Below are 27,868 nucleotides of genomic sequence, written 5' to 3'. Positions count from 1 at the left end.
CACCCGCCTGATGTGCTGAACATGTTTCTGGAGAGAAGAAGAAAATATCAATATGTCATCCAGGTAAACATATATGAACTGGTCAACCATATGTCTCAGTACGTCATTGACGCATGTTTGGAAAACCGTGGGAGAGTTGGACAGGCCGAAAGGCATAACCAGATATTCAAAATGCCCCCTGGGGGTATTAAATGCGGGTTTCCACTCATCCCTCTCTCTTATGCGGACAAAATGATAGGCATTACGAAGGTCCAGTTTCGTGAACAGATGCTCCCTGCAACCGCTTGAAGGCTGAAGAGTTCAATGGCAAAGGATAAGTATTCTTTACTGTGAAGTCATTCAACCCTCTGTAATCGATGCATGGTCGCAAAGAGCCATCCTTCTTGTCCATGAAAAAGAACCCAGCCCCAGCTGGAGAAGAGGATGGGCGGATGAGCCCGGCTGTCAGAGAATCAGAAATATATTTCTCCATGGCTTCCCTTTCAGGAGCTAAAAGCGAATATAATCTGCCTTTAGGCGGAGACGTACCTGGCAATAGGGACAGTCATAGGGACGATGTGGAGGAAGAGAAGCACCCCGGGACTTACTGAAAACTTCCTTCAGGTCGAGGTACTCCTTGGGCACGTTTGACAGGTTCACCAACTCATCCTGCAATACAGAACAGACAACAGACGAACCAGCAGATACAAGACAAACATCCAGACTGGAACAGGAGTGTGGAACAATTGTGTGCTGGAACACAATGCACAAAAAAACACCAAACTTCTGACAACACAGAACAGAAAAGGCACAGGTTAAGTAGAGTTGTGCTAATAGAGAGAGCGAGAGAGAGAGAGAGAGAGAGGATGTACTCTGAAATACAAATGTGCAAAATAACCAAACTTCAGTTCTCAAACAAAAAAATACTTTAACAAATTGACTAGATTGTTTCAACTTAAATGGTGGAGAAGGTCACGTTAGCTAGGAGCGAATTAACTATCTAAGCAACCAAACTAACCTAGTTAGCTCCTGAGTTATGTGTTTTTGATGAAAAATAGGCTAAATTATAATTCTACATGACAAAAGGGATTGACCGTGTAGAAGATTTTATTATTTAGAAAATAAGTAATTTAGCTATATATTTGTACACTATTATTTCCTCTGCGTGTGGGTTTGACTTTTGGAAGCCTGAAGAAATGCCTGGAATGTTGCTGCAGCAGAAAATCCTATTCTAGTACGTCACACGGTACAAGACCTTTACCCTAAAATATCTATAGGGTGTGTTACCATTTTTGGAAAAGGATGTATGGTATATTTGTGTGAGCTGAGCAAAGGTCTGAAGTTATCTTCTGCAGGAGATGCACGGCTTTGTTGTAAAATAAAGTCTAATATTTCTGGCATCAAAGATCTCTGAGAAGTGGTTTCACAAAAGAGAGAAACCACCACAGATGTAAGTGCAACAAGCATCACCACAGATGAGCAGCTGAGCATCTATTCATCAAGCCAACGTGCAAACTATCGCAAATCAAAGTGTGTATTAAGCGTCTGCGACTTACTTTCAATCATCTTCTTTAAAAGTAAAGAAGCGAAATTATCTTACCAGTGCTGTTGCCGCTGTCTCCTATTGCGGTCTTTGATTTCGCAATTAGCTGATGATCAATAAAATTGCTTCCGGTGACGTGAACTCTGAACGTTAAATCTGCATATAGTGCGTGAATTGAAGATCGGATTTATATCTGTTTTGCGAAAGCACATTTATGCGACCAGGTGTAAATGGAATCTGTTTCCATTTACTGGGTTCTGTTCTGTGGGAAGGGTATGAAAAGTGCTCACATCCTCTGCACAGCCTGGAACATAACATTTATATCCATTATCGCTATTGTCCTTGCTTGCTTGCTTCACAATACCTGCAGAACTTCTGATGATTCGGCTGTGAAGGTCCATGTTAACCCCCTGGGGTCGGCAATCACGCCGGCGTGATTTGCGCGATTTTTTTTACATAGCAGCTAAATAAACTTAAAATACTCCGTCAAATATGATCATACAGACTTAATAAATATGAAAAAATAATCTGTGAGATGTCTACTTTTGTATGTGTCCACTTACAATCAAAACAAAACGTTGTGCTTTTGTAAAATAAAGAAATTAAACAGGGTGTGCTTTCTGTCTCTCCGTCTCATGAACTTTTTTTTTCTTGAGCACGTCTCTAAACATAAACAAAACTCAGTGAATACTTGTCACACATTTGTGAGCTCTATATATTTATAAACATTTAAGTGTGTAGTTTTAAATGATCTGATTCAAAACGAAAACAAATATTCTCTGTTTAAGTAATTTGTATAAAACCAACAAGATTTGGGAACTCGAGGGAACTTTCAAGGGAACTCGAGCTGCGTTGAGACGCGGTGGGAGCGCCTTGCGTGATTGCGTCATGAAGCACCTGTGTAATCAATCCAATGGAAACGGGAGACGTCATGGGCGGGTGACGTCACCGACCAGGAAGCTATATAGCCCTCCCGCGATCAGAGAATCACTAGCTTTGTTGCCTTCAGCAAGTGCGATCTGTGTGACTGTCCTTGTTATTTACTGTTGTCTGTCTCTATATATATATATATATTGTGGTTATGGCGAAACAAGAGTACAAGCGTTGTGTTGTTCCTTGCCCTCGTTTCATCACGGGTGGGGACACACATCAGCTTTGTGTTGCTTGTTTGGGAGTGGAGCATGCCCAGTTAGTCCTCGAGGGGGCTGACTGCGAGCATTGCGAAAAGCTGTCCGTGAGGACGCTCCGCTCTCGCCGGGCGTTCTTTGAGGAGGACGGCTCGGTTCGCGCTCCCCGAGGCGCGGGTCCCGCTGTTGCTGAGGCACAGCGGCGGCGCTCGTCTTGGGGATCGCAAATGGATCTAACAGCGGGGTTTGAGACGGGCCCCGCCCTATCTCTGCCCTCACCTGTTAGATCCAGTGCCTTACCGCAGGGAGAAGCACGCGCTGCGGTTTCTTCTCCCCGTGGTGAGGCACCAATGCTGCAGCTATCCAGTTCCGAGGAACTGGACGCTGTTAGTGTTGTCACAAGTGAGCATGAAAACACGCCATATCATACACTTGTAGATGAGGAGCTTGTGGAGGTTTTATCTCGTGCTGTGGCTAAACTAAATATTGAATGGCCAGCTGAAGATCATGAAGTGCCAAATAAAAAGAGTTTATTAGATGAGAGATTTTTACCATCTAGAGCACAACCTCCTCGCCGGGGTTTGCCGTTTTTTCCCGATCTCCACACTGAGGTGTCGAAATCGTGGAATAAACCGGTTTCATTTCGTGTTTTTAATCCCCAAACGTCTAACTATAGTAATGTTATGGGGATTAAAGACGCAGGTTATTTGGCAATGCCTCAGGCTGAAGAGACGCTTGCGAGCTATCTTTCTTTTGAGTCAGCGTCATCATTTAAAGCCCCGGCGTTACCCACCAAGCCACTAAAATCAACATCAGCGCTGGTGGGTAAAGCATATTCGGCAGCGGGTCAGGCTGCGGCGTGCTTGCATACTATGTCTATTTTGCAAGCATACCAGGCTGATCTGCTTAGGGACATAGATGGAAGTGAGGAAGTCAGCGCTGACGCAATTCGAGAACTGCGTCGCGCAACAGATCTATCTCTCCGGGCCACCAAAGAGACGGCGAAATCTGTTGGCCGGTCTATGGCAGCTATGGTGGCCACGGAGCGTCATTTATGGCTCAATCTAGCTGATTTAAAAGATAGAGATAGGTCTGTTCTTCTGGACGCTCCGTTTTCGCCCTCGGGTCTATTCGGCGACGCAGTGAATTCGGTCGTCGATAGATTTCAAGAGACGAAAAAACAATCAGCGGCGTTCCAGAGGTTTCTTCCTCGCCGATCTAATGTCCCTGAGACTGCTGGGCAACGGGAGCAGTCTCGGCCGTCTACAAGCTCCTCACAGCACAGAGTGCATCAAAAACAGAGCGTCGCCTCTCGGGCTCCTCCACACGCTGGGGGACCTGGGTGGCGGTCGCAGATGAAGCCGGTTAGAGGCAGACAAGATCTGAGGACTGTCATCGTCTCTAAGCGTGCTTCGACTAAGAAGAAGTCCTGACGCCAAGGCTATCAGGCTTCTGAGGGTGGTCCCCTCCGGGGAGGAACGGTTTCGAGGAATCGTTTCTCCTCGGCGCCCTCTGAGGGGCGACTTTCTGAGGAGAGTCGCAGCGCTGCCAGTTCGGTTGTTCCCTGCCGGTCATCCGTTTCAGGGCACCGAAGTGTCAGCGTCCCCAGACGATCCTCCGAGGAGGGTCGTGGAACAGTCAAGTCGGTTGTTTCCTGCCGGTTCGCCGTTTCAGGGCACCGAAGTGACTGTTCGACAAAATCCAGAGGCCAGTCTCGAGGGACTGGTACCCTTAGTAGAATTTCTGGCAGCGTGGAAACTACTGCCAAATATATCTCGTTGGGTCCTGCGTACGATAGAAGAAGGTTACAGAATTCAGTTTGGTTCTCGTCCACCCACATTTCTAGGGGTCCTTCCCACAGTGGTGGACCCCGAGCAGGCTTTGGTTATGGAGCAAGAGGTTCAGACTCTCTTAAAGAAGGGGGCTATAGAGAAGGTTCTTCCTCCCAGCAGAGAGTCGGGGTTTTACAACCGATACTTCATTGTTCCAAAAAAGGATGGGGGGTTGCGTCCGATTCTAGACCTGCGCCTATTAAACCGCAGGGTTCAGAAACTCAAGTTCAGGATGCTTACTCTAAAACAGATAGTATCACAGATTCAGTCCGAGGACTGGTTTGTCACAATAGACTTGAAGGACGCATATTTCCACATATCTATCCATCCTCCCCACAGGAAGTTCCTGAGGTTCGCTTTCGGGGGCGAGGCTTACCAATATCGGGTTCTTCCGTTCGGCTTAGGTCTTTCACCCCGCAATTTCACGAAATGCATGGATGCAGCTCTGGCTCCCCTGAGACTCCAGGGCATCCGTGTGTTAAATTACATCGACGATTGGTTGATTTTAGCTCAGTCAGAGCAGATGGCAGTTCGGCATCGAGATGTCGTTCTGTCCCATATAAAGCGGCTAGGGCTGAGGCTCAACGCCAAGAAGAGTGTTCTACTTCCATCACAGAGGACCATTTTTCTGGGCGTGATCTGGGATTCGACAACGATGCGGGCACAGTTGTCACCAGCACGTATTTCATCGATTCTCTCAGCCGTGAAAGGGGTGAAACTAGGCCGGGCACTCACTGTGAAACAGTTTCAAAGACTGTTGGGTCTCATGGCAGCTGCGTCCAACGTTATCACTTTTGGCCTTCTGTACATGAGACCCCTGCAGTGGTGGCTCAAAACCAAGGGGTTTTCTCCGAGGGGAAATCCGTTTCGCATGATCAAGGTCACGCGGCGATGCCTACGTGCCTTGGTCATGTGGAACAAGCCTTGGTTCCTCGCCCCAGGGCCCAGTGTTGGGGGCTTCTTGTCGACGCGTAACGCTATCGACGGATGCTTCCCTCACAGGTTGGGGGGCGATCATGAGTGGTCGCTCGGCGAAAGGTCTATGGCAGGACCATCTACTCTCCTGGCACATAAATCGGCTGGAAATGATGGCGGTGTTTCGGGCTCTCAAGCACTTCCTGCCAGACCTGAGGGGTCACCATGTGCTCGTCCGCACGGACAACACATCGGTGGTCTCTTATATCAACCATCAGGGGGGTCTGAGGTCTCGTCACCTCTGCAAGCTGGCTCATCAGATCCTCCTTTGGGCCCAGGGGAAACTGCTGTCTCTCAGGGCAGTTTATATACCGGGGCGATTGAATGTGGGAGCAGATATCCTGTCCAGGCAGGGGCTGAGGCCCGGGGAATGGAGACTTCACCCCGAGGTGGTGAAGCTCCTATGGGAGAATTTTGGTCAAGCTCAAGTCGACCTGTTCGCATCATCAGATACAACGCACTGTCGCATGTGGTTCTCTCTCACGCACCCAGCCCCGCTCGGGCTGGATGCCATGGTACAGGTGTGGCCGAGGCTACACCTGTACGCCTTTCCTCCGATATCTCTGCTTCCGGGAGTTCTAGAGAGGGTTCGCCGGGAAGGGGCTCATCTATTATTAGTAGCCCCGTACTGGCCGGCCCGAGTTTGGTTCTCGGACCTAGTGTCCCTTCTAGACGGCTCTCCGATGGAGATTCCGGTCAGGAGGGACCTTCTGTCCCAAGCAGGGGGCACCATTTATCACCCTCGTCCGGAGTTGTGGAAACTTTGGGCTTGGCCCCTGAGGGGGCCCAGCTCTTAGAATCTGGTCTTTCGACTGAGGTCGTTGAGACTATACTCCAGTCTAGAGCTCCCTCCACGAGAAGACTTTATGCACTGAAATGGAAACTATTCTCTACTTGGTGTGGAGAACGCAATTTTAATCCTGTTATCTGCCCTGTTGGTTCAGTACTCGATTTTCTGCAACAACGTTTCTCTGATGGATTGTCCCCCTCCACCTTGAAGGTGTATGTGGCGGCTATTTCTGCCTATCATTCTCCTCTGGGTGGTTTATCTTTGGGGAGAGATCCTCTCATTGTTCGTTTTCTCCGTGGCACTTTGAGGCTTAGGCCTGCACTGCGCACTAGAGCACCGCCGTGGGATTTGGCCGTGGTATTGGAAGGCCTGGCTTTAGCTCCCTTCGAGCCTATCGAAGAGGTTTCAGAGAAGTTCCTCACTCTAAAAACTTTATTTCTCATCGCCATTTCCTCTATTAAGAGAATTGGAGATCTTCAAGCTCTGTCGGTTGCTCCATCGTGCCTGGATTTCGCTCCTGGCAGGGTGAAAGCATTTCTTCACCCTAGGCCGGGGTACATCCCTAAGGTCCCCACTAATGTCGCGGGTCCTATCATTCTGCAGGCCTTTTGTCCTCCACCTTTCACTACACCAGATCAGGAAAAGCTAAATCTGCTGTGCCCTGTTCGGGCGTTGGATTCCTACGTTCACAGAGCTGCCCTGTGGCGTAAGTCAGATCAATTATTTGTCTGTTTCGGGTCACCCAGGAAGGGGTGCCCTGCTTCCAAGCAGATAATGAGCAAGTGGATAGTCGAGGCTATTTCACTTGCTTATGAGGCGGCTGGTCAGCCTTCACCTTTGGCTGTCCGGGCCCACTCTACCAGGAGTATGGCGGCCTCCAAGGCTTTAATTTCAGGAGTTTCACTTCAGGATATCTGTAATGCGGCAGGCTGGTGTCCTCTCCGCATACATTTGTTCGTTTTTATGATTTGGACCTAGACGCCACCCCTGGGTCTAGGGTGCTTGTTTCGTAGTATGCGCACAGTCTTCATACACAACAGGCATTTGGTCATATGGCGTCGTGGTTATAGGGTTCCCACCGCGTCTCAACGCAGCTCGAGTTCCCTTGAAAGGGAACGTCTCAGGTTACGTATGTAACCCTGGTTCCCTGAGAGGGAACGAGACGCTGCGTTGCTTTGCCATACTCCCTGCATTCCTGTGATCATCTTGCTTCAGGCTTTTCAAAGCTAGTGATTCTCTGATCGCGGGAGGGCTATATAGCTTCCTGGTCGGTGACGTCACCCGCCCATGACGTCTCCCGTTTCCATTGGATTGATTACACAGGTGCTTCATGACGCAATCACTCAAGGCGTTCCCACCGCGTCTCAACTTAGCGTCTCGTTCCCTCTCAGGGAACCAGGGTTACATACGTAACCTGAGACGTTCTCTAATCCTTCCTCATTAGTTTTAATGTGACCACACCCACACGCGCAAAACATATAGAGATGCAAATCGTCCACGCATCGCGCGACCGCGCCCATTACATCAACAACAAAGCGCCGCCAAAATTCATCAGTCCTGCAGTCGTCGAGTTTGGAAGACATGCTGTGAGATTATTGGATTTACCGAAGAAGAAGAACGCGATTTGAAGACAAGAAAGATTTTAAGGTAAGAAATAATTCTGAATTATATTAGTTAGTATTGTTGCATAAACTTTACATTGCAGTCGAACTGTTGCTCGATGCTTCAGTGAATGTTCTCAGTCGCGCTGTGTGTTTGAAATAGTTCGACCCGAGCCCACATCAGCGCGGCATTGAACATTTTATCTTATTATGTAGGTAGCCAATGTGCCTGATGCTTTCACTTGATGCAACGTTCGTTTTTGTGATTAAAATACATGTAAAATATTACCATAAAATCTGTCTTCCTGTGTGCGGAAATTTGTTTATGTAGCCGTGACAACGAAACACGTGCATGCGCACCAAGAGCCTTGTTGCTCTGCGCGCTGATGCGCTCATCTGTTGACATTTCAGAATAATTTCCACACAAACAAACGTACATGTGTAATTAGTATGAGAAAAATATATATTTATGCCTATCGGACGCGAGCCGGGCTCGGACAGAAAAATCCGCAAAACGCCCCAAACATAGGCTTCATGTTTTTACTCCAATCTCATTTCATAACGTCATATGAAATGTATATATATATATATATATATGTATATATATATGTGTGTGTGTGTGTATTTTATAAATTTTAAAAAGCAATTTTAACCATAACAAATCTAAAATGTATTCCCAAAATCGTGCAGCCCTAGTTTCTCTTGATATCAGCATGTTCAGTTTTTTTTTTTTTTTTTTTAGGTATAGTCCTGCTGACTTCAACACGAGCAGAACATGGTAAAGTGAAAAATCAAACATCTGGGAAATGAGAGGTATGTACTATGTTTCAGGAATGGCACAAAGGTGTGTGACTGGTTAAGTCTCTGTCTTTAGTTCAGTGTGTTAAATAATGTGCTTTTTTGCCATTTGTTGTGTATCTTTGGATTGTTGTGTTGTAAATAAATCCAAACAATCAAAAAGCCATTCTTTTTAAAATCTCCTCATTCTTTGTTCACAGTTCCTCATAGGCCCTGAGAGCTCCTAATAGGGCCATTATGGGAGGGTCTTTGTCTTTCTCAGGTGTTAAACACTCAATATTCATGGTGGTTTACGCCTACTCGCATAAAGCTTTCTTACACAAGACATGTCATACAAATTTTAAATCAATATATTGTCTGATCTGAATGAGTAGTCAAGGTGTTTTTCACATAGTTTTGGAGCAAATATTCTAGGCTATGTGATACAATTTTCTAAAGTCTTGTGAATAAATAATCAGTTTGGGTTTCATAACCTCATTTCAGTGACTTTTTTTTTTGTCATTTTCACAAACCACGCATAAATGTTATCATCTCAAATCTACAAACTTTTACATACATGCTGCTGACATATTATTGTAGCAGAGTTTGTGCTGAATGCAGTGTAATAATACTTTAGCCATGAAAATGTCACAAGTAACAGAAATAAGCACAAATATCAGAGCATGTCAGAACACCTCCAGGACCCAGAAAACCCCTCAGACCCCAGAGGGTTAATACTGCCTGGCCTAGAACATGGGCTGGTATTTGACAATTTTGGGGGGCGTAAATATTAATGATCGTGACTGTAACATCACAGTAGGTGTTATGTTGAGATTCGCCCTTTTTTCAGTGGTCTTTTGCAAACTAAAGATTTACATCTTTACATTGGAGGAGGAAACAATGATGTTTGAGGCTCACAGTATATCAGTTCCATGTACTGAACATTATTATTAAACTATGCCAAGGTAAATACAGTTTTCCATTCTATGGCACCTTTAAGGCAATGTTTCCACAAGATTTCAAAGTAAACTCAACTACCGTATTTTCCGGACTATAAGTCACTTTTTTCATAGTTTGGCTGGTCCTGCGACTTATAGTCAGGTGCGACTTATACATCAAAATTAATTCATACTGACTGAGATGAACCAAGAGAGAACATTACCGTCTACAGCCACGAGAGGGCGCTCTATTTGGCGGAGCTGTTCAGAAGCGACACCGAGGATGAAGAGTACAGCAGTGTTGGGGTAGTTAATCAAAAAAAGTAACTAGTTACTAGTTACTTCTGTAAATTGTAATGAGATTACTTTACTACTTATTACTTTACTTTCCCGTTTCTTAATTTACCGTGTAGATACATGGACAAACATCATAGCCCTATCATCACTTAACCTGCATGTCTGCATAGTGTTTATAAATGTAGCCTATAAAAATGGCATGTAAAACCATATAAAATAACAATATCCCTGTCTGCACAAAGAAATATGCCTCACTGTAAAATCTACAAACAACAGGATTATGTCCGTGGTGGTAGAGACATGATCAGGGCTGGACAGGGATAAGTACATGACATTTTATTTTGACGGAAACTGCAAAACTGAAACTTTCTTCTCCATCTGTATTTTGACAGATACACACTGACACTGCACGCTCGCTCAAAGCCCAAAGGGGGAGGTGTTTAAAGATGTGATTGGGCCAGTCCAGTGTCAATCAAGAAAATAACCAATGGGCCAATCTACGTGTTTCATGGGCCGGTCTGTCAGAAAAAAAACTAACGCTGACTTTTTTTAACCAATGCATTACAACGGCACTTACCTAGCGCCGCCAATTAAGCAAAACAAAACGAATGGGCCGCCGATGTACGAGTTTTATGGGCCGTTAAGACAAAAAAAAAAAAAAGCCGTGAATCTCCCAGTAGTCCCGATGGCCAAGTACTTGCCTGCCAGGGCATAGAGTGAATTTCATGCAAATATTTTTGTCCTTTCGAGCAATAAACTGAAAGTAATGTGAATATCGCCACTGGCCGAAACCCCCGTCTCTATCTCCATTCCTCTCTGTCCTTCGCACCAGCAGCTACGTCACTCAAATCGATCTCTATGGCAACGGTGCCCAGGCAAGCACACACACACAGGCGTGCACGCACCACTTAGACAGATAAGAGCTTTACACACATGCAAACACGGCTTGGGTAACACAGGAAATGCGTTACTTTACTTCGTTACCCAAAAAAGTTATATCGTTACTGTAATCCGTTATTTTGTAACTCGTTACCCCCAACACTGGAGTACAGTGATGTGGAATGAGGTCGCGGGAGCTTGGTGAACTTGCTTACCGGTAACTTGTTGGACTCGCTGGCTTATGTTAATTAGTTTAGCCTATTCAGCCTCCCAGGTATGTTCTTTATGCTATTGTGTAGCTGAAGTTACGTTAACACGCCGGACACTATTCAGCCTGTTGTTCTGTGTGCTATTGTGTAGTTGAATAACTTGTCTTTCCAGATTAAATGTCTTTTCTTGGTCTTGGATTTTGAGAAATAAATTTAGAAATGAATGCAATTTATAGTCCAGTGCGATTTATACGTTTTTTTCCTCTTCATGACGCATTTTTTGACTGATGCGACGGAGCGACTTATAGTCCAGAAAATACGGTAATTATATTTTATTTACAGTGTATAACAGTAAATATGTTGTCACAAAATTGTATTATTTGAAAAGAAGCAATTCATTATGTATTCAATATAATATTAATGCAATATATGATTTAATACATTTTTCAATATATTTAAACCATTTAATATATTGATCATAAATATAAAATATGTTTGCTTTCTGTAAGGGTTCTTTCTGTCATGACTAATCCCTACATTCCCTTCTTAACTTCCTCAATAAAATGGATTTTTCTAATCTTTTTCAAACTCTTGATTATTGACTTCTGTTGTAAAAAAAAAAAAAAAAAATCGGAAAAGTTATTTTTCAAAAAAGTTATTAATGTTGCATTTTAAATACAGAAATCCTGTGGAAGATGGCTTGATTTAGAATTTAGGGCATTCCTCTCAAACCAGAGTCACTGGAACTTTGTTCTTTTGTGGAGCCTGAAAAAACATGTTTAAAACATGTAAAAAACAAAAATGTAAAAAAAAAAAATATATGTTTTTTTTTTGTTTATTAAGATATTTGTAAAAAATTAAATAAAAATACATATTTTGTATGAGGCATATGAATATTTAAAGTAATATACTGTGAAATGGGTCCTTACAGAAGAAACATCTTTCTGAGCTCGACAGACAAAAATATAATTGTGCAAGATTAATAAATTCATAACTTTACAACTAAACAACTATGATTCCATTCAATGTAAATTCATATCCCTTCACCAGGCACACATTGAATAGTTTTTAGGCCTTTATTTTTATTTGCAAACATCTACTTGAAAATATCCAAGTTTGATTATCAGAGGAATCTGTAAAAATATGCTTTTCACCCGAAAATCAAAAGAAAAGTGTTTAAAAAAAGAATAAATAAAATAGTTCATGAGCTTAATACCAATACTGTTAACAGCTATAAATTAAGATACTCGTATAATATGTTTTCAGAGGATTGATAACCCAATGAAGGCTTTCTGAGCTTGACAAAATAAATTAATCAGTTAAATATAAGTTTAAAAGTTTCATTAATTATTAGTTGATACATGCCAAATATAAAAAATGTTTTACTTTTATGATACTATACAATGTAAAGTTACTCAATATTTCCATTTACCATATAGGCATGAAGTACTTTTTTAGTTTTTGTATTTTGACAGCATTTATTCCATATTCAGCTTTTATATTAAGTAAACAAAAACTATTAGTTAGTCTGGAAACTTTTGCCCTCCACCAAAAAAAAATCTTAAGTGCTTAAATTAGTTATTTAACAGTTGTAATTTTAAGAAACCTATACAAGCAGAGACTGTAGGCCAATTCACACTGAACCAACAGATAACAACAGACATTTTGTCGAGTTTTGTCATATAAGTGTTGGGAGTGGTCAGCTCTTGTCACCAATTGAACATGTGGGGTCGTGAGCAGTGACGTACTGTAATCTGTTGATTGTCCGCATTAGTCGCATCTATTCAGTGAAGGGTGAATTGGAATATAACATCCAAAAACATTGTTTCTATTATATAAAATGACCTGTATATTAATGGTACTTTTTATTTCCCCAACCTTAGAATGAGTAATAAAGGGGTCAAATCGACCCAGCATGCTGTGATTTCTAAATATATTATATAAATGTAAACAGTATATATTAATGTATTTGAAAAAAACATTTCTGATCATTTTGTTGTATCACAACCCAAGAATGCATTAAGGGGGTCAAATTGACCCATATTCATTTCCTATGGAATTTTGACTCATACATTTTTGTCAATAATAAAAATATTTATGGATTATATTTAAAACCTGTGGTGATTTCTTTGCTCTGGGTCCAGAATTAGCCTCAGACACCAACCCAACTATATAGTAGGTGAAAATAAGTATGTGAAATTAGTAATATGTCTGAATTCACAGTATTCATATAACATTAGACAAATAACAAAAGTACCTGGCTTCTACCAAGATTTTGAAGATCACATCCAATAGACATTTTACTATCCATATGGGAAAAGATTTGTGAATTTTAACCCCACAACACGCTCTATAGCTCACATTATAATGCTAAAATGGTGGCAGATGTAGAACATTCAGATTGCATTCATCCTAAACCAAACGCATTGATTATTTATTTATCATTAATAGGACTTTTTTTTGTTTTGGAAAACCCTTAATTTCAAATTTTGACCCTCTAAGCATTCATGTAGATATTTTGGTTTACGCGTTCTAGGGTTAACGTGATGTTGCTGTGTTTTTCTTGGGACACTTTTGATGTAGTTGGGTTTGAGTCCACAGAAAAGACATCTGAAGCACTTCCTGTACTGCTGCCTGACCTGGAAAAGAATGACACGAGAGGAGTTGAGTGACTTCATGACATCAATTTAACCTCTGAAACTCATGAACCACAATGGAATTTGTTCATAATAAACAGATAAGAAAAGTGTTTTTCATTTTCATAAGTAAATACTGATATTTTTTCTTCTTCCATATACTGTCTCTGGAGACAGTGAATGGTTTTCCTATGGATCAGGATTATAAAATCATTAATGAGGACAAAATAGAAAAAAGATTTTAAACTGATTTAAAGCCGGGCCTAAAAGTTTAAAGTAGTTTTAAAAGCTTAGAGTTGAAAATGACTACTGTTATACAGAAGATCAAAAACATTCTGTTTGAATTTTTGACAGATGGTGTTTGAATAGTTTTGGCTCTTTTGAACATTCTGTCATAGGAAAGAAATGAAAGAGTAGTAACAGATTAACACTTAGGAAAACAAAATATAATAAAGAGAAGACACACCACGAGTTGGTCACTGTCAATGTCGTTCTTGTTCTGCCTTTACTTGTCATAACCAAGATACATGTACAGGGCTCCACCTAGTGGTAAGTATCAGCATACATCAGCATACATCACAGTGTGTCCGTGCGTGTGTGTGTTTGTTAGATAAAGAATGAATGGAGAGTGAATGTCCTTTCCAAGGATCGCCACCTTGACGTGGTGGAAAGGCTTGTGTGTTCCAGTGATCCCAAGAGTAAGTCATTATGGTGTTTTTTCCTCGGGTTTGGCATGCTTAAGGGTGAGGGTCCAGACTAAGTGCGATCCAACTGGGCAAATACTGACTGAAGGTATATTTTAAACATAATTACTTGATTTTGTCTGTCTTGGTCATTTTATAATAAAATATTGTGTGATTGTCACATGCAAAATTATCCATTCAATTATCAATTTCTGTCAGGCTTGGGAACCATTTTTAAAATAACATTTATCATAAAGCTTAGAAACATACAACATGCCTAACTGTGAATAATATAAACATCTTTGGTTGGTCAATTTCTTGCCTATTTTCTCCCTAGCAAAACGTGGATGTATTATCTCATCATCCCTTCATACTCTCTCCACGGTGAAGTCACTCCTTGTATCCGTTACCAGATCACACCAAGCTAAGCCAGTGACCATCAGCTGACCCTGGACTTGCCAGTGGTAGGTGTGTTTTTTTCGTAGTTTTGCTTGACCCCCTATTATATGAGTGTGTGATGCCTCTCCAATGTCGTTCACATCAGGGCACTTAACCTCTACTAGGCCATAGGGAGGTTCTTCGTTTGGGTCCACCACTTTACCATCTGGACTGGCACCGAGGTGTGGAGCATCGGGGTGGATGTTGAGACTGCATGGAAGAACATTAACATCAAAGGTCTCAGCATAGCGATGAAGAACCTCTGGCTCCACCCCTCTACGCATCGCTTTGGTCTGGGGGGCACCCAGACGGTTGTGGTCGAAGGGAGATGAGGAATGCTGCTCCAGCAATCATGTCTTTGTCAGGCAAAGGTCCTTAAACAAAAATGTTCATGCCTCAGTGTGTTAATTCTTATCTAATGTGAAGAGGTATTGTATTAGTATTTGGAGATTACCTCCATATGCTTTGTACAGAGTAGACTGCACACAGCTCCTAGCAGAGGATTTCGGCTTGCGCACCACAAGCTCATCCACTGGTTCAGGAGCGATTCCCTGACAAAACATGTATATATTGCACTTGATTGTAATCTGATTTGCACATCATGGACTTTACATACATTTTTATTTATTATTAACTGTAGTTGAAAAATTAAAACTGTTTGAATTGTTTTCTTTTTATTTTACCTGGGTGCGTGGCCTATGCCAGGCCTGCTGTTTGCTTGTGCAAGCAATGGCAGCTGGAACATTTTTGGTTCCTAATGTACTGTAATGTGCTGTCTGGTAAAGTAGGGCCACCATGTGGTTGCACAAACTTCTTCCAGCAGCACAAGTACAAGTATAAGCTGCCATTTGAGGTGGATAGTTGGATTCAAGCGTGATCTGAAGAAAGTGACAGAAAGACTCATATATTTCACATCTTTATTTAACCTTTGTGTGTTGTTAATTTAGGGTGTACATTGGGGCTTTTTGGGGTCTCTAGAGACACTAAAATATGTTTTTGTAACATGAATTGTTTTTTTAATGTAATATCACTCACTTCATAAATGTTTTTTGTCTAAAATTTGTTTTTGTTTTATTATTTAAATTAAATTCACTGTAAATATGTACAATTCTAAGTTTAATTCATGGTGGTAACATGAAAAATTAGCCATAATCTAGTGTAAGATTGCTGCACTCTCCTGGACAACTAAATAACATGCAATTTAAAGAAAGCCACTAGATATCACACATACAATCAGACATTTCAATTTATTTATTGATTTTGTGGGTGTAGATATAGTAAGTGTGAGCTTAGTCATGAAGTGAAATGCCATTTTAATGAATGAAACGTTGTTTTTTTTCTAACTATAGCTGCTGTTACTATTGATACTGAGACAAGTAATACATTAGAATTTATCTGGTTATCAGAAAATATACCATTCATCATTAGCTAAATCCAGTATGTATTTACCTCAAGCTGATGTGGTTTCTCACGCTTTCTTAATGACCTATAACATCTGGCCCTAATTACCATTGTCCCTGCAATAATATTTGAGACTGAAGTGTCCAAATACACACATGGTTAAAACTCTACACCGCTTTGAAATTCATCCATAAAACCAACAAAATATAAATTGTAAATTGGCTCTCGTGAATATAATACATGGGTGGTTGACGTGACGCTACATTTTTGCGTCCATGGTGACAAATATTAATAAAAATGTATAATATTTCATTAAAATGTCTGTTGTTATATACAGTTTAATCTTCTAGAACTAATACATCTGTAATTAATGAGTATTATAATTAAAATATGTAAATATTTAGTTTTAAACATGACATTTGTCCTCTGGTGTGACTGTCCGGGGTAGCTTTGCTTATCTTAAAATTACTGTAATTAAATGAAAAATAAGTCTAAATACATTAAAATACTTGAATAGATGTTATAGAGGTGTTAACTTAATGAAACTAAAGGTTATAAGTCATAAGGTCCCCATTTAGAATAATTGTGACACATTACATTTTGTCCGCAAAAGTGGTGTCCACCTGGTGTGACGCCATTCTGTAGATATAAAACGGGCATTAATTTTGGCACCTTATTACTGAGAAGGGCCCTTCTTCATCCAGGAAGCACAGTAGACCTCACTGGAGTACATGGACTGCCCAGAAGGTGAGTTCTGTTTAAAATATTTTCATAATATTGCTATTTCCATGCACTGTTGGAAATGGGATCCATTACGCTGTCCTTTGGTGTGACATAATCTAAGTATTGATCTGAAAATTTTCAGCAATTTATATTTATTGACTATTGAAAATAATGTAAATCTTAACACTGTTAGTCAGGATTGAAGACTGTGTCTCATACAGTTAGGCCGCAAACTGGCCTTAATCTTGAAAATGTCCACTGGTGTGACAGCACTGTCCTGTAGTGTGACATGAAATCAGTGTCACACTGGTGGACATGACTGTCACACCAGTGGATGTAAACATTCTTTGTTCCTATAAAATAACCAAAATCAGACAGAAATCACGAACAAACCAGATATATTTGAATCCTGCATTTAGTAGCTTCTTGAATCAGATGAAGAGATGTGTAGAACAGCCTTATGGTCTGGTTGGTTCACGTGAGATGATTGACAGCTTTAGAAACTAATCATATCATGCTGATGTCATAGCTGACGCGAATCAGGAAGAGGAGAGTCATTGCTAGCTCAGTTAGCTGTTTTAAGCTCTTGAGATCGTACATTTTAATGCGATATGAATAGAAATGTTATGGGAACGGATTGGGCGGTACCGCCCAAAATTGCATACTTTTACATGTGTAATTATCTTAAAAACTGTTAGTGATAGAGAGGTGCGGTCTTTTTTGCCGCATTCCTCATATTCCGCTGAAAACAGTGGTATCCAGTTTGTACAGACTTCCTTGTTGCGTAATACCACTGCGTAAAAAGGCCAATGAAATCGATGTTTGCTAGGCAGCCCAACTCACCAAATATGACTGGCTGCTGTTCAATGAGGTGTGAAAGGAGGATGAGTCCTTAAACTCTAAAACACTACTTTTTTTCTTTTTTGTATTTCACAGTGTACTCTGTATGAATTATTTTTATGAACCACAGGATGTTTTGCTGTTTTATTCTGTATGAATTATTTTTATGAACCACATGATGTTTTGCTGTTTTATTCTGATCAATTCCATTTATGGTTATGAAATGTGACAAGGTGGCCTTTATAACTTAAAGCTTACCTTTTTATTTTAGTGAATTTTAAAATAAATTTGAACAAGTAATAAGCCAGGTGAATTTTGTTTACATGTTAATGTTATGTTGCTAAATGTTACGATAGCTCCCAGGTCTTTTTTATGGGAATGTTGGTTTCTTCTTCTTTCTTCTGACTTTATTGTACAAAACACATTTGAACTTGAAGTTGTACCTTTGTTTTAATGAATTGTTTTAATTATCTGAACAAGAAATAATAAATGTGACTTTGTACAAAACAAGGGCATACTGGTACTTTTTGTTGTCCAATGGTGTGACGAAATGTCCTGTGGTGTGACAAACTGAATTATAAGTGGAAAAGGCATTTAAATGCACAAATTTATGTAAAAGGTGTTGAATAGTATAATAATAATATCATCACTGTGCACATATAAGGATGGAATGAAACTTCATTAGGTTTTATACAAATGATAATGAATATAATCCAGACGTTTGGGTAAATATAATCCAGACGTTTGGGTAAAGTCCCTATGTGTACATTTTATAGTGGGATAATAACATGATTGTGAATTTTTATTGGTTACTTTTGATGTGGGAATGTAATTAGGACAAATTGATTAGGATTGTGCATATTTGTATTATCTGTCACACAATCTCTGAATTGAATATTAACATAAAAAATGTTGTCACACCGGTGGACAATTTTTGGGACTACCACACAAAAAAGTTAATAAAATGCTAAATTAATAAGGAATTAGAAAGGGACACATTCAGTTTCGAGTTATTCACATATTAAGCAATATAATTATAAGACATTTGACATGCATTTTAGAAAAAAAATTTCCCACTTTGGATTTGAGTTCACGTCAACCACCCACATACCTTGGTAATCAAAAAAAAATTGCTCAAGAAAGAATTTGTAACCCTGAAAACTGTCAACAAAACGGACAACATCTGCTATTCGTACTTTTGGCAAATAAGTGAATGACTGCGAGAAAACACGCTGTTCACAGCATCACAGGGTTACACAGCATATATACGTTGTGTAACAACACTATAAATGGCCAGTTTCCAGCTAAATCTCCTCCTGCGCCTCTGCATCCAGAGAAGCCTTCCAGACCGAGAACAGCGTCCCACACTGATGAATAACAGATGTGGCCACTACGTTCATACAAAGGAATCCTATACAGCTTGCATAAGCCTTGGACTATGCAGAGATTTCAGATGGTTAAACTAGAACTTCAGGCAGCCGTACAACACAACCCCAAGAGATTTGAGCTCTCAGGTGACTTTTACTAAGGTCTGGGAATTTACTTAGCTTGTAAGAGTTGGCTTGTTCACAATCATTGTTAGGAAAAGCCATGCAGTGCAAATTCCAAATCTTCATACTGCGACAGCTCAAACTTGTCTCACAAATCAGCAGCCTTGTGTGATAATGTTATCTGTCATGATAGACTGAGCCATACTGTTCGGGAAAAAATAATATAAAAACTTTAAAACAGTTTTTAAAAAAGTTACTTGTGGTGGAAAAAATGACAACACAAGAGTTTGTTGTTTGAATTGCCATGAATTCCAGATGACCACTAGAGGTCATTGTGTCTGTTTCATGAGTCCACAAACTCTTGTATCAAGCTTTGTCCTTTTTTCTTTTTTAAACCCTGCCTTCTTCTGGTTGTTGTCATGTGACACATTAGCTTCATTCTAAATATCCCAGTGTTGGTTCTGGTCTTTGTCTGGTTTTGCAACTGTATGATCGGGTTTTCTGGTGAGTTATTCTGCTGTTTTATTGTTTTTCTCTTGTATCTCAACATCATTCTTTTCCTAAAATGATTGATAACTCAAAAAGCTTTTTAGCGCATGTATCTTGCAGCAATCTGGTGGTTAGTGGTCTAGTAGCTGTTGTTTTTACATCGGGTCCTTTGACAACATTTGAGTGTATTTTACTTCATAGACATCAAGTATTTGTCCACACTGACGTAGGTAGAGTATCAAAAAACTGTACTTATAGAAATAATAATTTTAATAGTTTAAAATAATAAAAGAAAAATCAGATCAGTCAGACTGGAACTGATTTCTAGAGAAAATTACTAACAGCTCTTGACAGAACGCTTGTAGCTTTAATAAGGATTAATCTATATTTCATTTATAATTGATGCAGTTTCGACTGTTTTATAACCTTGTTCAATTTCTGTATATTTTCGTAACTGTTAGACAAGAAAGGTACAGGTAAATATGACATTTATTATGGGTTTAAGTGAGGATTGTTTTAATTTCACTTACATTAAAAGAAGTTTTTTATTAAGCCTAATAAATGTAAAAAATTTGGGGGGGAAATCATTTTCATCGAGACATCAGTATTATATTAATATCAGTTATACTGGCCTTCATAAAAAGATGCAATTAACATACAGCCGTAATACTTGAAAATAAATGGTGCCATTTGAATATGGAAAAAAGTTCAGGCTCAGGATTTCTTTTCACTTTAACCCCTGAGTCCCTCGCCGCACGTCTCTAGATCAATGTCCGGCCCGAGTATAGTGGCGGGACAAATCGGGCTCGGGCGGTAACACGGGTAACACGGCGGATATCGCTCATATACATTTGACGACGTAGTTAAGGCGGCAGGCGTGTGCTATTAGGCGGCCGCATTAGTTCCAAAGTGCTGCGGGAAACCCTGTGTTATGTTAACATGCCGGACACCTATTCAGCCTGTTGTTCTGTGTGCTGTTGTGGGGCTGAATAACTTGCTTTTCCAGATTAAATGTCTGTTCTTGGTCTTGAATTTTGTGAAATACATTTCTAAATAAATGCGACTTATAGTCCGGTGCGACTTATATATGTTTTTTTCCTCTTCATGACACATTTTTTGACTGATGCGACTTATACTACGGAGCGACTTATAGTCCGGAAAATACGGTAGACAGAATATCATTGCATGTCCTTTGGTTTGTATAATAACATATACAAGCTACATTTGGATGTCAAAATAAAGTGAACCACCAGAGTTTTGTGTTCAAAGGCTTTTGTAAATGAAACCACTGACACCGAGAAGAAAAGTAAAACTCGTGATGCTACTGAACATCTGAAAACAAACAACAATCTTCTTCTGTCTGCTCTCCAAAATGAATAAATAAAAATATTAGGGCTGAGGGAATTAACTTGTTAATCTTTGTGATTAATTTAAGATGTTAAATGCATTACATTTTTTTGGTTTTTAATGTAAACATTTTTAGTGTATAATAAAATCAGAATAATTCTCTCATTTGAATGATTCCCTAGTTATTTATTTATTTTATTTTTCTAATCAGGTCAGGCAAGTAACAATCTCTGTCTTTTTCCTTAAAAAATAATAATAATATAACTAGGGAATCACTAAAACGATATAATTATTCTGATTTTATGATATACTCAAAATATTCTGCAACAAATACTTTAAATGTAATGATATTCAGAACAGAACAAGAATAAAAAATAACTATAAAAAGTCAAAACGAAATAAAATAAAAACGAAAGTAAGTGGTGTTGGGCTCACATAACTCTCTCATTATAATCAAAATGTTTTAACGTTTGCAATGTATTTGGATGCTAAACTATTCTTTATTATTGGCTTTGTACTTAACTCACGTTCCAATTTTGACGTAGAAAAATCATCCTCTTCACATGCGCAAAAATGTGCTGGGAGACATCACAGTGCAGCGGTGCTTACGCTGAATGCACTCTCAAAAGGGATGTGTTAATTAATAAAAAAAAAATTGTGTTATGGCTATTTTAACACATTTTGTGTAATTTTAAGTTGATCATGTGTGTCCAACACAATATGTGTTAAGTCAAGTCAAGTCAAGTCAAGAATATTTGTATAGCGCTTTTCACAATACAGATTGTATCAAAGCAGCTTCACAGTATTAAATTAAAATAATAATAAAATGTCCATGTTTGGTAATGCTAATCAATAGTAATATTGATTGATTAATTAAATTGAATATCCCCAACTGAGCAAGCCAAAGGCAACAGTGGCAAGGAAACGAAAAACTCCATCAGGTGACCTAATGGTGACCTAAAACTCCATCAGGTGACCTAATGGAGAAAAAAAACCTTGGGAGAACCCAGGCTCAGTCGGGGGCCAGTTCTCCTCTGGCGGTTATGAACTAGAGGCCGGATTTAACTGTAAGATTAAAACATTTATATGAATGCCTGCAAGAGATGCGTCTTTAATCTAGTTTTGAACTGGGAGAGCGAGTCTGAGCAACGAACAGTATCAGGAAGGCTATTCCAGAGTTTTGGAGCTAAATGTGAGAATGCTCTCCCTCCTTTGGTGGACTTAGATATCCTAGGTATTAGTGTTGTCACGATACTAGAATTTCTAACTTCGATACGATACCTTGAAAAATATCGATATTCGATACCATTTTCGATACCACAGAGAAAAAAACTGCCATAATATTAAGGGGGTATTTTTTTTATTTAAAGCTAAATATAACAAGTCTAGAACATGACAATGAGGTATATTTTACAGTTCTATCTGTTAATATTTTTTAATTGGACCAGGGCTAACATGACCCGTTGTATTTGTCTAACCTACTGTTATCAAAGATTAAAATATAGCCTGCTGTAACAAAAAAACACTCAACAGTATCAAATTGGAGGATAGAGTGTCAGTAATGTATAATAATAAGATTAAACATTCAATTTTCAGTTAAAGGCATTTCATTATTGAATTCAGAGATGCCATTGTCTAGCTGTTTAGTTTAATAAATCTGTGTAATCAAATTGATGATAATCGCTAATGAAGGCAAATTGCAGAATTAAATAATAATTTTCTGAATAAAGTTAAATAGGCACAAGTTAATTTACATTTGACCACAGTTTAAATATTTACTTGTCTAAGATTCCTCAGTCAGATTATGTTAACTTTAAGAATTACGGTGAAAAAACGAGACAACACAGACTCATATCAACAACAATACTAGGCCATCTTGGTTAATGTTTCAGAAAAGTTAAAATGAGAAGAGTTACAGTGTTTCCTTTAGGATTTTTTTTAGCAGTGGGGAAAGGTCTGTCCAAACACCCCTGATGCTGAGCCTATGCTTGCTAAATGGTACCCCTGGAGCCTGTTCCTTAAGTCTGTTTTCACCTATAAATTTTTTTTTTTTTTAAATGAGTGATGTGAGGGATTATTGATTGTCAAACAATCTTTTGGGTGCCCGCAGCCCGCTCACAGTGTGAAGCGCGTGTCTGCGCTATTCTCCGACTAAGACATGCCCGCTCGCGGTGTGTTTTTACGCGTGTCCGCGCTTTTCTCCGACATGCCCGCTCGCGGTGTTCTTTATCAATCAACCAAAGCCGGTCGCGGGGGCGCCGCCCTCGCCAGCATCTTTCCATTCACTTCACTTTTGCTATTTAACCAGAGCGAATGAGACGAGTGCGTCACGTGTGGTGTTTGTCAACGCGCCTTTGGAGAGAAGTGAAAGTAACCGCTCGACTAGTATCGATACTTCGGGAAATTAGTATTGGTACCGTTCAGATATTTCAGTATCTATATTTATCGAAATATCGATATTTTTGACAACACTACTAGGTATAACCAAAAGCCTCGAATTTAGCGATCTTAAAGAGCGCGATGGATTATAGGGCGATAGAAGATCCGTTAAATAGACTGGAGCTAAGTCGTTTAGGGCTTTATAAGTCAGTAACAATACCTTATAATTAATACGGAACTTTATAGGTAACCAGTGTAGAGATGATAAGATCGGTGTTATATGATCATATTTTCTTGATCTGGTAAGAACTCTAGCAGCTGCATTTTGGACTAACTGTAGCTTGTTTATTGAGGATGCAGGACAACCAGCTAATAGAGCATTACAGTAATCTAGTCTCGAGGTCATGAATGCATGAACTAACTTTTCTGCATCAGAAACTGACAGCATATTACGTAGCTTAGCAATGTTTCTAAGGTGGAAAAATGCCGTTTTTGTAACATATGAAATATGATTTTTAAAAGACAGGTCGCAGTCTAGTATGACACCCAGGTCTTTTACTGTAGAGGATAAAGTAGCAGGACATCCTACTATGTTAAAGTTGTATTGTGAGAGGTTTTGTGGGCGGTTTTTTGAACCGATGAGTAGTACCTCCGTCTTGTCTGAATTTAATAGAAGAAAATTACGCGTCATCCAATCTTTTATATCTTTAACACACTCTGTCAATTTTGATAATTTAGCGTTTTCATCCGGCCGTGATGAAATATATAATTGAGTGTCATCAGCATAACAATGGAAACTAATTCCATGTTTCCTTATAATATTTCCAAGTGGCAGCATATATATTGAGAATAATAGAGGGCCTAGCACAGATCCCTGCGGCACTCCATAGTTTACTGAAGATATGATCGATTTTTTTCCATTTAAATAGACAAAATGGTAGCGGTCAGATAAGTATGATCTAAACCAGCTTAATGCTTGTCCTTGAACGCCAGTATAATTTTGTAGTCGATCTAAGAGTATTGTGTGATCTATAGTATCGAACGCAGCACTAAGATCAAGTAAAACTAGTATTGAAGATACAGCCTTGGTCCGAAGCTAAAAGTAAATCATTAGTGATTTTAACGAGCGCAGTTTCAGTGCTATGATGTGGCCTGAATCCAGACTGAAACTTTTCATAGATGTCATTTTCTTGCAAAAAAGAGCTCAGTTGAGCGGACACAACTTTTTCTAATATTTTAGACATAAATGGAAGATTTGAAATGGGTCTATAATTTGCTAGATTATGTGGGTCTAATTGTGGTTTCTTAATGAGTGGTTTTATAACTGCCAGTTTAAATGTTTTTGGAACGTGTCCTAAAGATAGAGACGAGTTAATGATATTGAGTAGAGGCTCTTCCACTACAGGTAACACTTCTTTCAGTAGTTTAGTTGGTATAGGATCTAATAAGCACGTTGTTGTTTTAGATGAAGTGATAAGTTTATTTAGCTCTTTTTGTTCTATAGTTGTAAAGCACTGTAATTGTTCTTGCGGGGTGATAATTGAGGCAGATTTATAAGGCGCGATTGAAGATTGAGTGTTTACAATTGTGGTTCTGATGCTTTCTATTTTCTCAGTGAAGAAGTTCATGAAATCATTACTGCTAAACTGTAACGGGATATTTTGGTCAGGTGACGTTTGTTTATTTATTAGTCTAGCCACGGTGGTAAATAAAAATCTTGGATTATTTTGGTTGTTTTCTATTAGTTTGCGGAGATGCTCAGCCCTTGCCGCTTTTAGGGCCTTTTTATAACGTGACATACTGTCTTTCCACGCGATTCTAAAGACCTCTAAATTAGTTTGTTTCCATTTACGCTCTAATTTACGGGTTTCTCTCTTTAGAACATGCGTAGTATTGTTGTACCATGGTGCTTTACTTTTCTCTCTGACCTTTTTTAATCTAATGGGTGCAACAATATCCAATGTTCTAGAGAGAATGGTGCTCATAGTGCTAGTTACTTCCTCTAATTCGTCTGTTTGTTTGGGTTCAGGCAGTAACTGAGACAAATCAGATAAGCAATTTGAGAAATTATCTATGGTGGATGGAAGGATTGTTCTGCCTGGTCGGTAACGCGGCACAGCGTGACATAGTACTGTAGTCCGTAATATACAAGTTACCAGGAAGTGGTCACTGACACCATCACTTTGTGGAATGATATCTATATCGGTTGGATCGGTTCCATATGATATAATTAAATCGAGTGTATGATTAAGACGATGAGTTGGTCCGGTGACGTTTTGCTTGACCCCAAAGGAGTTTAATAAATCTGTGAACGCAGCCCCTAACGCATCATTTGAATTATCTATGTGTATGTTGAAATCTCCAACAATTAATGCTTTATCGACGTTGACCAATAGATCTGAGAGAAAATCTGCAAACTCTTTTAGGAAATCAGCGTAGGGCCCTGGCGGTCTATATACGGTAACCAAGGCTAGAGATAATAGGGATTTTTTCCTTACATCTAAGAGCGTAACATTTAATACAAGTACTTCAAACGAATTAAATTTGTCACCTGTTTTCTGAGTAACATTAAGAATATCTCTATAGATTGTTGCAACACCGCCGCCACGACCAATCAGACGGGGCTCATGCTTATAACAGTATCCTGGTGGAGTGGACTCATTTAGACCGAAATAGTCATTTGGTTTAAGCCAGGTTTCAGTAAGGCAAAGTACATCGATGCTATTATCTGTGACTATTTCATTTACAATAGCTGCTTTAGGTGTGAGTGATCTAATGTTCAGAAGACCTAGCTTTAGAAATTGTTTTTGTTCACTAATAGCGAGATTTTCTGTTTTAATAACAATTAGATTTTTCCTAGATCCTACAGTAGATTTATTATTTGATCTCACTAAACGAGGAATAGACACAGTTTCTATTAAATGTTCTACACTAGTATTTATATCAATTAATTTGGTGCAGCAGAGACTGTGATTTGGATTTTTGGTAACTAGTCAAACGGTCTTTAACGTCTTGGAGATGTTATCCGACAGAAGATCCGCTCCATTTCTACTTGGGTGTAAGCCATCAGCGCGGAAGAGCCTAGGACGCTCCCAAAACAGATTCCAATTATTTATAAAGAGCAGTTTCTGCTCATTGCACCATGACATTAACCATTCATTTAGCGCAAATAATCTACGGAACTTTTCATGCCCTTGTCGATACGTGGGAAGCGGCCCAGACACGATGATCGTTATTTCAGGCGATGGTCACGGTCATCAGGAAAACAGTGGCTACGCACCTTACTTTTACCTGACGTAGCGTGGACGTTCCGAACAATTGAATCGCCGATAATCACAGCATCGCGTTCCGTTTCGCGAAGAGGGGAGAAGCGGTTCTGAGTGGAAATCTCGAAAACCGGGAGGGGCGGAGAGATTCTTCGCGTCTTCCGCTGCGAAACAACCCAAGCTTCGTGACGGCGCCTCGGAGCCGGGGTGTATGAAACTTGTGAGAACCGCCTTGGCGCACGGGACCAATGCTGAGAGACGCACGGTGTTGACGCAATCGGAGTCTGCGGATTATTAACTGATTTGTGTGCATCGACGCGAGATGTTTCAAGAGCTAAACGCCGGTCTCTTAGCTCGGCTTGTCTCTCTAAAAGGTCGCTGATCTGCTTCTCTACAGCTTCCAGCTCAGACTGCACCGCCTGCAGCTCGAATGTGTCCTCACCTGCACCAAAAGGTAGACAACATACATTTGATATGTTCGCCTAAAACAGATGGACAGTAAGTTAGCAACGACGCTACCAGTGATGCTATCAATATTAACGCTAATTTATAACTGAAATCTTGGATATAATCTGTCTTTTTAATGGTACGGGTGTGATGTAGACGCACGATAGGCGAGAAAATGTTCGTTTGTAAGTGAGTGTAAAGAAGACGCGCTCAGCCGTCCGACCCACAAGTGTAACGGACCGGTATTGGGTCAATCGGTTTGAGACGCGTCTACTCAACAGTCCGCGTTGTAACTATGAGATTTTGAGCAGCAGTGCTTCTCAGTGAGTAAAAGTAGAAAATGTTCGTTTGTAAGTGAGTGTAAAGAAGACGCGCTCAGCCGTCCGACCCACAGGTGTAACGGACCGGTATTGGGTCAATCGGTTTGAGACGCGTCTACTCAACAGTCCGCGTTGTAACTACGATATTTTGAGCGTCAGTGTTTCTCAGTGAGAAAAAGTAGAAAATATTAGTTGTAAGTGAGTTTAAAGAGAGAAATCCCGGATTTTGAATCAAATCGACGGAGCTCAAACAAAAACAACGCGTTCAGGAAGTGACGTAACAGGAAGCCGAGTGCTTTTTTACGTGTCTGTGTCTGTCTTGATAACTATCTGTCTGTCTGTCTTGTTAACTATCATCCAATCAACGCAATGTCACTCCGCGCCTCAAGAAGCAAGTTCGCGCCTCTTTTTCCGTCAATGGATGACTTGGATGCACACGTCAGGTATTTCGATTTATTTTCT

At 40.0% G+C, this 27,868-nt stretch overlaps 2 protein-coding genes across 2 annotated transcripts in view; both read left to right on the top strand.

Annotated features, from left to right (window-relative positions):
* The window catches only part of LOC307004875 (piggyBac transposable element-derived protein 4-like), a 145,283-nt gene that overhangs the window by 21,817 nt on the left and 95,598 nt on the right, over positions 1 to 27,868 (top strand). The gene's annotated exons all lie outside the window — the stretch shown is intronic.
* LOC307003579 (SE-cephalotoxin-like) overlaps positions 19,560 to 27,868 on the top strand; it is a 30,706-nt gene continuing 22,397 nt past the window's right edge. Inside the window, exon 1 of the mRNA XM_079622208.1 lies at positions 19,560 to 19,662. The gene's annotated coding sequence lies outside the window, so the exon portion shown is untranslated. The remainder of the gene's footprint in view (positions 19,663 to 27,868) is intronic.

Source organism: Phoxinus phoxinus, assembly GCF_949152265.1.
Source record: "Phoxinus phoxinus genome assembly, chromosome: 9".
NCBI classification, from domain to species: Eukaryota; Metazoa; Chordata; class Actinopteri; order Cypriniformes; family Leuciscidae; genus Phoxinus; species Phoxinus phoxinus.
Note: the sequence above shows the minus strand (reverse complement) of the source record. Positions and strands in the feature narration are given on the sequence as shown.